General features: G+C 42.6%; 2 protein-coding genes across 16 annotated transcripts in view; one reads left to right on the top strand and one right to left on the bottom strand.

Moving 5' to 3' along the window:
- Nucleotides 1–4,925, bottom strand: part of GARIN6 (golgi associated RAB2 interactor family member 6) — a 164,052-nt gene extending 159,127 nt beyond the window's left edge. The window contains exon 1 of the mRNA XM_060195621.1: nucleotides 4,913–4,925. The gene's annotated coding sequence lies outside the window, so the exon portion shown is untranslated. The remainder of the gene's footprint in view (nucleotides 1–4,912) is intronic.
- The window catches only part of ANKS1B (ankyrin repeat and sterile alpha motif domain containing 1B), a 1,227,618-nt gene that overhangs the window by 396,896 nt on the left and 817,167 nt on the right, over nucleotides 1–13,555 (top strand). The gene's annotated exons all lie outside the window — the stretch shown is intronic.

The following is a 13,555-nucleotide window of genomic DNA, read 5'->3' as shown; positions in this document are numbered from 1 at the left end:
TAGAGAAATCTTGCATACTGTATAGCTTCTCATATTTAACATTCCTTTTTTCCCACTACTTTTTCTAGACATGTCTGATGGATCTGTCAGCAAGATTGCTAATTCATTTTATACTCTTTCCATACGTGCTGTATTATTAGTGCAGTATTCCGAGACTGTTAGTTCTCTTTAGGGCTTCAATTCTGTCAGTTTAGTAACATTAGCACAACTGGCACCCAACTATAGTCACATATATTTTTAAAAATAACAAGCCTACATTAAGATCTTATTCTAGATTTTACACAATATATTGCATTTTGTATTAACAACACACATACATATAAGAAAATCATTATAGCTTGATTTTCTGTCGGTCTCAGGCAATTTATAAAAAATTTTAAAAACATAACTAGATTGTGTTTAGTTATTTTGGGGGAAATTAACAGACTAAGAACTGTTTAGAAAGATGGAGAATTATCTTTTTGCATTTAATCTCAGGCAAAATTAATGCATAAAACATTCCCATAGCTCCTGTTGTAGAATCTAAATCAGAATAGATGAGCAGTTGTGCTGATAGAGAGGAAAACCCAGAGTCAAGAAGACAGGCAATGAAGGGTTTTCAAAAATCGTTTGATAGGACAGAGAGAAACTGAGAGTGGGGAGGTAAAGAGGGAGAGAGACATATGCAGCTCCGCTTCACCACTCACAAAGCTTCTGCCTCCGGGTGGGGACCAGGGGTTTGAACCCAGGCCCTTGCTCATGGTACCATGTGCTTTAGTGCCTGACCCCTAGAACTGTCCTTTTCAGTGGATTCAGTAATTTATTCACTTACTTGCTATTACCACAACTATTTTTTTGAGGACTTCCAAGTTTCTGAGTCCTGTGGGTGTGAAAGACACAAAGTAAAGTGACCCGTAGTCAGCATTAAGTAGCAGGAAGGGCTTCAGCTGCAATGCAGAGCAAAAGCAAGCCTTGAAGCATCCTAACTGTGGGTCAGGAGGGCTCCAGCAGAACATTGCTGCCCCAGCCTTGCCTGATGTGCTCTCGACTTGGCCCCGCTTGCCCCAGCCTTGCCTGATGTGCTCTCGGACTTGGCCCCGCTTGCCCTCTGTGGGAGACCCCTTGCTGCTGTTTACACACAGACCCAGAGAAGAAATTGCAGGTGGCATTTAATCACACAAGTTTCTCTTTATCTGTAATCTCAGTAGACTCTTGTGATTCATTCCCCGATAGTCACCTGATGGTATTGCATCTCGCAGCTGTGACTATAGGGCATGAAAAGTGAATAATGGAATGCTAAACGTCTGCAATGAATACGTCAGAACAGTGATCAAGCTAGCATTCCTCCCTTTGAGAAATGTAAAAAAAAGCAGATATGAAGTCACATAAAGATTTGAGATACTGGGTCATCACTTATCCAGAGCACACTTTGATTACACCGACTGTGGAGAAGAGTGATCTCTACACTCTAAGCCAAAGGCAGGAGTCTTTCTGAACCTGTCAGTTAACTTCAGTTGTTTCCCTTAGGAAATGCTGTCAGATTATTACTTTTTAAAGTACAGTACACTAAATTTGAATGTAACTACCAATATAATATTTCTATTTCTAATAACATTTGAAACATTTTATTTTATCAATGTAAAATTGAATAGTTTACTGTTTTGTTAAATGGATGAATAGTAAAAGAAAAAAGAAAAATATAATTTTTTTAATTGTCTTTATTTTATTTGATAGAAACAGCCAGAAATCAAGAGGGAATGGGGTGATAGGGAGGGAGAGAGGCAGAGAGACATCTGCAACACTACTTCACCACTTGCAAAGCTTTACCCCTGTAGGTGGGGACCATGGACTTGAACCTGGGTCCTTGCGCACTGTAATGTGTGCGCTCAATCAGGTGCGCCAACACCTGGCCCCAAGAAGAAAATTCTTTGGATATAACACACCAGAGCAACCAATTTTTAACATTCTGGTTTACTTATTTTTCACTTGGTTTTTTATTTACTTTTGGTATGCCCAGCTCTTGCATAATGTAGTTTGCAGTTTGGAACTTAATGTGCTAGTTTCTACGTGGCTGGAGATGTTTATCTTATGATTCTAGTCAATCACATAAAATTACAATATGCTTAACTGAGATAAATCCACATTATTAGAACATGAGTATTCAATTCAATTGTCAGTAAAAGAGAGAGGGCACAGACTACAAGAGGAAGATTTGAGAGGACCAGTGCAAAAAACTTCTGTGTGGGGGTCTGGAATTAAAAAAAAATTGTTAGTGATTTAATAATGATTCATTAGATTGTAAGGTAACAGGGTACAATTCCACACAGTTCCCACCACCAGAGTTTCCTGTCCCATCCCTTCCACTGGAAGCTTTCCTATTATTTATCCCTCTGGGAGTGTGGACCAAAGTTCTTTCTGGGGAGCAGAAAGTGGAAGGTCTGGCTTCTGTCATTGCTTCTCCACTGGGCATGGGTGTTGGCAGGTGGATCCACACCCCCAGCCTGTGTCTGTCTGTCCCTAGTGGGGCAGGGCTCTGGGGAGGGGAGGCTCCAGGACACATGGGTGAGGGCGTCTGCCCAGGCAGGTCAGTATGGAATCATAGTAGCATTTGTAACTTGGTGGCTGAGAGGTGGTAAGATATAAAGCAGGACAAACTGTTTAATGAACAGGAACCAAAAAGTAGGAATAGGGCAGTTAAAATTAGGGTTCTTTATGTGGGAAGAAGCTAGGAAGTCTCTTTTAGGTATGTTCCATGGGTCCCATGACTTTAGTAGTTTTTGCCTGAGCTTGATAGGTAACATTTAAGTGGACTAAAATATTGTCTGGGAAGATGGTGTCAGAGTTGAAAATGGGACTGAAAAGCTGAATTAGGGAAGAGAGTAACTCCCAAACTTGAAGAAATTGTATATAGATACAATTAACCATTTGCCCCATCAATTTGACCCAGGGCTCATATATACTCACATTCAGCACAGGAGCCTGTGTGACCTCTGAGTCCCTGTCAGTCTGAGCTCACAGTCCATGGTCACAGCTGGAACATTCTAGGCTGCTCTCACGTCAGGACCCGTCTTCCTTGAGGGGCAGAGCAGGCTGACCAGCCTCCCTTCAGAGAGTGGCGAGTCCCCACCATGGCTGCTCTGCAGTGAGGGCAGGTCCTGGAGAGGCCGCAGGAGGGCTTGTGATGACGTTCCTGATGGAAGTGACCAGTGATGGTGGAGAGAGGAATGTGTTAGAGGTCTAGGCCATCATATCTGTGGGGGAATCCAAGGATTCCCTGACTAAGAGGCCAGATGATGGGGTGGCCTGGTATTGACCTGAAAGGCCGTCATTATGTGAATTAATCACATCTGCTTTTGTGGGCTGGAGGTGTGATTGTCAGAATGGCCCCTTGTGGCTGTCGCCATCATTTGAAGAGGCTTCAGATGCTCATGTGCATAGAGTGCAGCATCTTCTTAGGTTGGCTTAGCTCTCTTCCTATATTGCCTTCAGAAATGTGTTACCAGGTCCACCTGCCAGTTTTATTCAGGACTTGTTCTCTGCACAGGAAGGCTTACTATATCTTTGTCTTGACACATCTGTTTATCAGAGTCCTCAAAACAAGTTGCTGCCTTATTGAGAACACAAGTCTCTTTATTTCCATTACACCCATTTCCTAGTCTGTTAGGAGCATCCTGATATCAGTGCATACAACAGTCTACAGCACATCAGAAAGCTGAGGGAAGTGTTTGGTTATGTGTGGGTTATGTGTGTATGCATTCATGTATTTTTAAGTGTTACATGTCACATAAGTTTTTCCCTTCATACTCCATAATACTCTTATAACACTAAATCATCATTAAATAAACTTCTTACTCAAAGAAATTTTCACATAGTAGACAAAAATGAGGAGTTATCACTTCACAAGAAGTGCGATTTTCACATATAAGTCACAAAAGAGCAATAATACTTTCAATAAAACAAGTCAATTTTTCACACAAAAGAAAATCATAAAAGAGAGTTCTCAAGATTTTTCATCATTTGAAATGTTAATTCATATTTTTGGAAAGATTTTTTTCTTTTTCTCCAATGCACAGATTAATTATTAAAAGTATAGACATAAGTGAAAAAAAAGGTAAGAGGACAGTGTTTCAGGCTAGATCTAGTGTAACTGATTCAACTCAGTGGGTTTAACCAGTGCTAAATTTGTGTTTTAGCAAAATAAGCTTCAAGGTCTCCAGTATACTTATGGAGAACAGAAGTCTGTGAAATAACTTATTGAGAGGACATCTTTCCCCAAGGGCATGTCAGGACACACGCCCAGGTCCCCGGGAGGACTGTACAGTGTGTGTGTGTGAGCAGGCACGTGCTGGAAGGACTGCTGCAGCAGGCCCTGAGTCCGAGTCCCGACTGGGTCTCCCTTCCTTCTTTCTATGGTCCTCTGTGCGAGGGAGACCGTTTAAAGATCACTTTGAAGAGCCACATAGAGTTTCTGGGTTTCTCCCGTGTATATGTATGTAGGAAGTCTATTGCTATTAAGAGATTAGATTTATTATTCTCTATTAAGCCTTCCTAATGCTTATTCGATTATTTGTCCAGCCTCTGAAGAAGCCAGAGGGGAAAGAGTAATCTCTTTCCACTCTTAAATTCTTCCCAGGTCTTCAGTATTTAGGGGGCTAGGTTGGAGTTGAGAAATGGAGGCTCAGTCAGTACCAGTTGAAAGCTGGCAACATCAGCACGTTGACTGAGGCTGCATGGTGGCATACTCGGTAGGTCTCATACAGCATGCACAGGGCCAAGTTCAAGCCCCTGGTTTCTGCCTGCAGATGGCAAAGCTTCATGACTTCTGTGCCTTTCTCTCTCCCTCATTACTCTTCCTCCCCATCCCCTCAATCTCTCTCTCTCTCTCTTTCCTCAGGGTGATCACTGGGACTTGATGCCTGCACTATGAATCCACCGCTCCTGTGGCAAATTTTCCAATTTTTTGGACAGGACAGAAAAAAATAGAGAGAGGAGGGGAAGACAGAGAGGGAGAGAGAAAGACAGACACCTACAGACCTGCTTCGCTGTCTGTGAAGCGACTCCCCTGCAGGTGGGGAGCTGGGGGCTCAAACTGGGATCCTTGTGTTGGTCCTTGAGTTTTGTGCTCTGTGCACTTCACTGCTGACCCCCCTCTCTGTCTCTATAAAAACAATTTAGCCAGCTGGGGTGGTGGGTTCAATATGCAGTCACTAAGCCCCAGCAATAATCCAGGTGGGAAAAATTATGAAAGTATTTCTTTAATGCGTAATTTCGCTTACTAAAGATACTTTTTCTTTAAGAGAGAGATGGGCAAAGAGGCAGACAGAAAAAGTGAATGATCACAGCACTGAAACTTCTTTCACTGAGGGGGGACCTGACTCAAAGCTGGTCATGCATGTGGCAAAGCAGAGCTTCATCCCGCAGAGCTCTCAGCTGCCTACTTGTAGCCCTTCTTTTTAAATTAATCTATTTTTATTGATGTACTAATGATATACAAGATTGTAGAATAAGAGGGGTACAATTGCACACAGTTCCCATGACTGGAGTTCTGTGTCCCATCCCCTCCACTGTAAGCTTCCCTAATGTTTATCCCTCTGGGAGTATGGACCCAGGGTCATTATGGGGAGCAGAAGGTGAGAGGTCTGGCTTCTGTCGTTGCTTTTCCACTGGACACGGGCGTTGGCAGGTGGATCCACACTCCTAGCCTGTGTCTCTCTTTCCCTAGTGGGGCAGGGCTCTGGGAAGGTGGGGCTCTAAGAAACAAGGTGGGACCTCTGCCCAGGGAAGTCAGGTTGGTGTCATGCTAGCATCTACAACTTGGTGGTTGAAAAAGCATTAAGATATAAAGTAGAACACTGTGTTTAATAATCAGGAATCTGAAGGTAAGAATATTGCAGATGAGATTTGGGGAATTCATTTTGGAAAAAGCTAGGAAGTCTATTTTAGATTCACTCCAAGGGGCCCATGACTTTGCTAAATTTTGCCCAAGTCTGACATGCAGGTGGGCTAGAAGTATTGTCTGGGGAGATGGTGCCAGAGTTGAAAATAGGACTAGAAAGCTGGATTGGGGCAGAGAGTAGCTCCCAAACATTACTCATCTAGGTTAGCTATCTCACAGGCCCACTAGTAGCCATTAATGTCAACTATAAATCCCCCCTTGCTTCAATGCCAGGCAGACTGTCCCTTGCCATTGTAAGAGTGGTTTTGTAGGAAGGGGTTATTTTACACTTCAGACTAGTTATTAAAAAAATTGTTTGGTATTTTCAAGTGATGTGCTTTCTGAAGAGTGTGTTTGGAATTGTGATTATAGTTTTGTGGTGTTTAATGACTATAGGATTATTTTTATAATGAGATATCAAACTGATTACTTAAGTTCTCATTCTTTAATGAAGGTCAGGCTGAAAACCATCTTATGTTCACCTTCTGAAGCTCTTAGGGCTGTGTTTATTAGTAATATTAGAACTGTTCTCGGCCATAGCTGTTAATCCACCACTTACTTCTGTATTTATGCTAGCTATTTGTACTATTTCCCTTATGATTATTGTGTATTTACTGCTGTTTGTCCATAAGTCATTCAAAAACTGAATGTCAGGTTTTAGTCCCTGAGCTGTGGAGGGCTTGTCACTCCTACCTAGTTAATATATTTCATGTTCTAATACTATATCTCCCATCAGGCACAAAGTACCTTGTTAATACTGTTAGATGGCTTCACAGGGATTTCGGTTACATACCTGTGGGTAATTTTTCTGAATTTCCTTTGTTCAAGTTTTCCCTTTCCATCTATGGAAATTGCTTAAAGTTTTTAGATGGCAGGGATTTCAATTCTTTTTTTTTTTTTTCCCTCCAGGGTTATTGCTGGGCTCGGTGCCTGCACCACAAATCCACCGCTCCTGGAGGCCATTTTCCCCCCCTTTGTTGCCCTTGTTGTTGTAGCCTCGTTGTGGTTATTATTATTGCCCTTGTTGAGGCTATTCGTTGTTGGATAGGACAGAGAGAAATGGAGAGAGGAGGGGAAGGCAGGGGGGGAGAGAGAGAGAGACACCTGCAGACCTGCTCCACCGCCTGTGAAGCGACCCCCCTGCAGGTGGGGAGCCGGGGGCTCGAACCAGGATCCTTATGCCGGTCCTTGTGCTTTGCGCCACATGCGCTCAACCCGCTGCACCACTGCACGACCCCCAGGGATTTCAATTCTTTAAGCTACATTACTAAGAGAAGCCAATGTTGGGCAGGTTGATTCGGTGGTAGATGCTCTGGGTACTAACCCTGGCACTGCATAAAGGCTGTGCTGTTTCCAGAAAGAGAGAGAGAGAGAGAGAATCCCTAATCTCACTAGCCAGAGATGAATGCTATTCCCATTTGGTGTCCTGCCATCTAGGATTCCATGCACAAATTTCCACAGGCAAAAATACTTGTGTCTTATTTTAATCTTCCTAGAAACAATTTTTCATAAATGTCACATGGAAATCACTTGTAGACGATCTTGCTCATAATATTATTGCTACTATTTGCATCTGTAAACCCTTTTAAAGTTTTTCTAATGCTTAACAAAAATCCCAATCTGTTTTCTGAGATCCTTTTCTTTCAAAATATAGTAGTGAGATGATTTTACGCTCTTACTGTCTTGAAGTATCTAATCACTTCACGTATCACATATATTCATTAATTCAACACCGAGTTGCCTTATTAGGTCTGGGAATGTAGAGAATGTGAAGTGATAGCCCCTTGGTGGTACACTCGATTGAACACGCACATTTCACCAGGCACAAGGACCAGATTCAAGTTCTCTCCTACAGGGGAGCTTCGTGAGCAGTGAGCTGTGCTTCTCTCTGCCTCCCCCTTCTCTCCCAATATGTGTCTCTACCCAATAAATAAATAATTTTTTTTTTTTAAAAAAAGAAAGTGAGGAATGGTTTCTTACCTCCAAGAAGCTCAGGGAAGCCTGTTCTCCACCTTGGGGTTTTCAGTTTGAAGAGTGACATCAGTATGTTTCTTTCCCATTAGTAGTGGACCAAAAATCTCCTCAGATCTTATTAGTGAAGAAGACAGAAGTTTATCTGTGTCAGTATCAGGCCTTTGCTCACTTGGCCTTTTCTTGTGACCATCCATCTCTCATCCCACCTTCTTTTCATTTCCCAACAAGCCTTGTCTTCCTCTAAAGTTATTTAAGAAGGCGACTTAAACGATTTTGATGAGTTATATCTGCGTTTTCTCCCATGTATGGAAGCGGGCTGTGTGTTATTAGTATTACTATATAATTATATACAGTATAATTACATAATATAATAATGTATTACATAATAACATATCTTTTTGGTATTGTTCTCCTGTCCAAAAAGTAGTGGATCAAAGAGTAAATACTTTAAAGGTTTGTTTGTGTGTGTGTGTGTGTGTTGCTGTGTTTCTACCAGTTACTGACCATGTACTGACAGCTTAAAGATACCAAGCAGTGAATGAATGGCAGATACCCTCAGCATAACTTCATCAAATTCCAGATAGGTGTGGAACACAGTAATTGCAAAGGGACTTCTGGTTGCTTGTGAAAAAGCACCTTAAGATGCACATACAATTTATAACATGTTTATCTGGAACTCTGAGACCTTTTGTGACACCTTTTTAAAAAGAATGATTTGATTCAAGCCTCCGGCTCCCCACCTGCAAGGGAGTCACTTCACATGTGGTGAATCAGGTCTGCAGGTGTCTTTCTCTCCCCCTCTGTGTCCCCTCCTCTCTCAATTTCTCTCTGTCCTGTCCAACTACAGCAACAACAACAGCAATAATAATAACCACAACAATGATAAAATAAGGGCAACAAAAGGGGAAAAAGTGGTCTCCAGGAGCAGTGGATTCATGGTGCAGGCACCAAGCCCTAGCAATAACCCTGGAGGCAATATATATATATATATATATATATATATATATATATATATATATATATATATATAGAATAGGAAGGTTGTAAGATCACAGGGGTAAAATTCCACCCAGTTCCCACCACCAGAGTTCCGTGTCTCATCCCCTCCATTGGAAGCTTCCCTGTTCTTTATCCCTCTGGGAGCATGGACCAAAGTTCTTTGTGGGGTGCAGAAGGTGGGAGTTCTGGCTTCTGTAATTGCTTCTCTCTTTTCATTCTTTCAAAGACAAAATAAATATAATATCTAAAAAAAAAGAGGGAGAGAGAAAGATAGACACCTGCAGACCTGCTTCACCACATGTGAAGTGACCCTCCTGCAGGTGGGCATCCGGGGGCTCGAACCAGGATCCTTGTGCTTTGTATTATGTGCACTTGGCCTGGTGTGCTACCACCTGACCCCCACATACTGTAATTTACAGGTGACCTTAGTAAAAGGACTTACTTTTCTTATACACTCTCCATTTTGAGAATCTCAAACTTTAGGAGGGACTTGGGAATTTCATTATCCTCCTTTCTGGAAAGTGCCCAAAATGATAATTTTCTTGGTTTCCACCAGCAGAATGGAAAATATCCCTGGGATAATGCTCGGTAAAGTAAATGAAAGAGAGAAAACATGGAAGACTGCTAAGACTGACTCATAGATTGAACTGTAAGCAAACAACAAAAAATTCAAGAAGTAACACATTTTATCTCATCTTGGTAGTTCATGGATTCCCTTGTTAGGCTCATATATTTATACAAAAGTTCTCAACCAATTTGCTCTTCTTTTTGAATGGTATGATTTTCCTTTACTCTTCACAACAAATTCTCTTTTTCTGACTTTGCTGCTACTCACCTTTCTGTCCATTTCAAAATAGCATAAGCACCAAGCTGACAAGCCTACTTCCTAGCACCAGCCAGGCAAGTCAGAAAGCCATCCAGTGAGTGAGTCCCCAACAAGGAAAGTCAGAAAACCCAGCAGCTGGCTAAATCCCCAGGGAACGTATCACAGCAGCTGTCACTGAAATGACACGTATTCCCACAACACGTATCCCACAGGCATAGCTCCAGACTCCTGCAAGCTCGTGTGACTGTGAGTCTAGTCTGAGCAGAGTCCCCTGTAGTCTGACTGACTTGGCTCCACCATCAGTAGGACTTCAGTCACTCTTAGCTTCCTCAGTGCATAGGAAGGGGATCTGACCAGAGGATAACGCTCTTATTTCAGCCTGAAACTGCAAGTCTGTTTCAGCGGTTTTCTCTAAGCAGTCTTTACATGCCCCATTTACTTTTCATCAGTAGTGCTTTGTAGCTGCAGGTGTGAAATGTAGGTTGATCATGCAAAACTATCTTGGACATAGACTGTAATTGTGGAAAGTTCACTGAATACCTAACTGATATCTGTTATAATAATGTCATAAAGGATATTTTAGGAATAAACCAGTTTGGTTAAGATTCTTATGTATGCTCTATAGAACTATCCTCATTTGGATTTTCTCTAAAAGCAGCACAGAATTATAAATGTAAGATCACCTTTCTTGATGTAAATAAGGGCATTTGTGATATTTTCTATTAACATACAGAGCTGTTAAAAATACACTCTATGGGAGACAGGCGGTAGCACAGTGGGCTAAGCGCAGGTGGTGCAAAGCACATGGACCAGCGTAAGGATCCCAGTTTGAGCTTCCAGCTCCCCACCCGCAGGGGAGTCGCTTCACAGGCGGTGAAGCAGGTCTGCAGGTGTCTGTCTTTCTCTCCCCCTCTCTGCCTTCCCCTCCTCTCCCCATTTCTCTCTGTCCTATCCAACAATGATGACATCAATAACAACAACAATAAAAAAGAGCAACAAAAGGGAAAATAAATATTTTAAAAAAAATACTCTCTATTTCACTTAGTGTCCTTAAAGAGCTGCATTGTGCCAACAGCTGGGGTGGGGGATATAGGTCTCTGTAAAAACATCCTTGTCTGAAGGAGGCAGGACCAGTGCAAGACAGTCTAGACGCCACGCTCACTGAAGCTACAGGCCATGCAGTCAGAGGGGACATGTGGGCTTCTCTGAACTATCTAGAACTGTGTTGCTCACCTTCTTAGACATGTATAATCACTGATAAAAACCTTTAAGAAGCCTTTGCATCTCACTCTTTGTGGACTACCCAGCAGTCTTCCTGACTTTGATGTGAAGGCAGTGAGGAGGCCTGGCTTTGCAGCGAGTCACTCCCCTGGCATACTCTCTTATTCCTAGATTTCAATTCTGTCGCTACCAATTCATACTATTAGCTCAAAAGACCATATTTCCTCCTTTTCCCTCCCCCCCCTTTCCAGTTCCAGTACCACATAACTGAGGAAATGTCAGTTTATCCAGTTTTTGTTGTCACAGGGTAGACTTCCACACTTCCCCAGGTCAGGCACCAGCACATTCCACCCTCAGTCAGGCAGTCACTGGTGTCCACCACGTGGCATATGGTTGTTGTGCTGTGGTCTTCTTCTGTTGTAGTTGTCGTCTCCATGCACTGCTTTGTGACTCTCTGTGGAGCCGACTGACCCTGTTAATAGAGGGAACTCCTTGTGCTTCTCATGCTGCAAGTCTCCAGCCTCAAGCCCCTCTGTTGTGTTTGTATTTCTATAGTTTGCTGACCAGCAGAAGGGCAACACAGCATCAGCCTGGAATTTGAATTTCTTCTCTGTCTGGTGATGTCGTTCCAGTATGACCTTTTTCTGTCAAATATGGATGATAAAATTTTTGAGGATTTGGGCCAGGCGGTGGCTCAACTGGTTGAGTGCACACATCACAGTGAGCGAGGACCCAGGTTCAAGCCCCTGGTCCCTAACTGCAGAGAGAGAATCTTCACGAGCGGTGAAGCAGGGCTAGAGGTGTCTCTTTATCTCTCTCTTTCTCTCTCTACTTCCCCTGCCTTCTAAATTTCTCTCTAGCTCTATACAATAATAGATAAGTAAAAATAAAAAAAATTGAAAATTGGAGGACTAACTAAGGGTGGAGGGAGCTTTACAAGGGTAGGCTAGGGCCCTAGTTTTGTTTTTTTTTTTCCTCCAGGGTTATTGCTGGGGCTCAGTGCCTGCACCATGAATTCACTGCTTCTGGAGGCCATTTTCCCCCCTTTTTGTTGCCCTTATTGTTGTAGCTTCGTTATGGTTATTATTATTGCCAATGTTGATGTCGTTCATTGTTGGAAAGAACAGAGAGAAATGGAGAGAGGAGGGGAAGACAGAGAGGGAGAGAGAAAGACAGACACCTGAAGACCCACTTCACCGCCTGTGAAGCGACTCCCCTGCAGGTGGGGAGCCGGGGGCTCGAACCAGGATCCTTACGCCTGTCCCTGCACTTTGCGTCACATGCCCGACCCCCAAGGGCCCTAGTTTTTAATGCTGGAATAAGATAATGGTCTGGTTGAGGATGAAATGTGCTGATACCTATTCTGGAGAAACATGGAAATGCACCATTATTACAAAGATCCCGCAGATCAACATGTCTTCAGTAAAGTGACATTGAAATTGGAGAGAAGAAACTATAAGGGAAAGTTTCAGTTATGTCTAAAATAATATTGAGTATTAATGAGATTCAGTAATTAATTAAACATACTGTCTGCTCACAGAAATGCTCAGTAAATGTTAGCTATTATGTTCATTACTATGTCACTCTGCTTAACTATCTTAAAATGAGCTTGTAGACAGTAAAATGAAGTATAAACTTCTATGCTGATGTATTTCTTTTTATACACTTTCCTTTCTACTCACTTTAAGTTACCTTCAACTACTTCCTAACAGAATATAACTTCAGCTAGGCCCTTACATTCTGTGTACTATCCCACCTTTGCTGTCTGTGAATTGAAGCCTTTTGTTGGATAGTATGCCAGCTCCCCTGGCTTCTGCTTAACCAAGCACTGGTATGCCTATATAGGGATTGGTTTGATCCCATTCAAAGCAGTCTATTTACATAAATCACTTTTACATTTACATAAAGCACCACACTCCCTCCAGGGCATTAGTGGTTTAGTGGTAAAATTCTCACCTGCTCCGCCCCCTCTCCTTGTCACACCCTGATCCTCTCCTTGGCACACCCTGATCTTCCACCAGTCACTTTTCACTCCACCCTCTCTATGTCACATCCTGTTTCCACCCTACTTGGAGAGTATAAAAACAGCTGCTCTTCTGATTAAAGACACTTGGAAATTGCTTTCCGGCTCTGAGGGTTCCAGAGTGTATCTCCTGCGAAGTTAGTGCGGCACGAGTTCCTGATCCCTCTCACACGCAGCAGCCTAGATGGGCTCCAGTTGAGTTCTCTCCAACCCAGAGAGTACTAGCTCGGGAAGAAGTACCCTCAGGCTATCCCGACATTTGGCGCCTGGAACAGGGACACGTAAGCAGCAGATTTACAAGAAGACATCCTAGATAAGTACACACCTTTTGGGTATCTGCAATATTGTGTTAAGGCACTGTGATTTTTTTTCTTTCTTATTGTTTTCCTGAGATCTCTCCACCATGGGAAATCTTTTCCAAATTCTGCATTCTTTTTCCAGTATACAATTTTTATATATCTGGGACATTTTTCTCAGGGCTGCACCTTATATCCTGATGATCATCATAGCAGCTTTTAAGGGATATATAGGGCAACCTCTCAAAAGGCTTAAGGACCTAGAGGTTGAGGTCCAAGAGATAAAGGAAGTGATCATAGAA

This window comes from Erinaceus europaeus, chromosome 7 (genome assembly GCF_950295315.1).
Source record: "Erinaceus europaeus chromosome 7, mEriEur2.1, whole genome shotgun sequence".
NCBI lineage: Eukaryota > Metazoa > Chordata > Mammalia > Eulipotyphla > Erinaceidae > Erinaceus > Erinaceus europaeus.
This window is presented reverse-complemented; position numbering and strand designations above follow the sequence as displayed.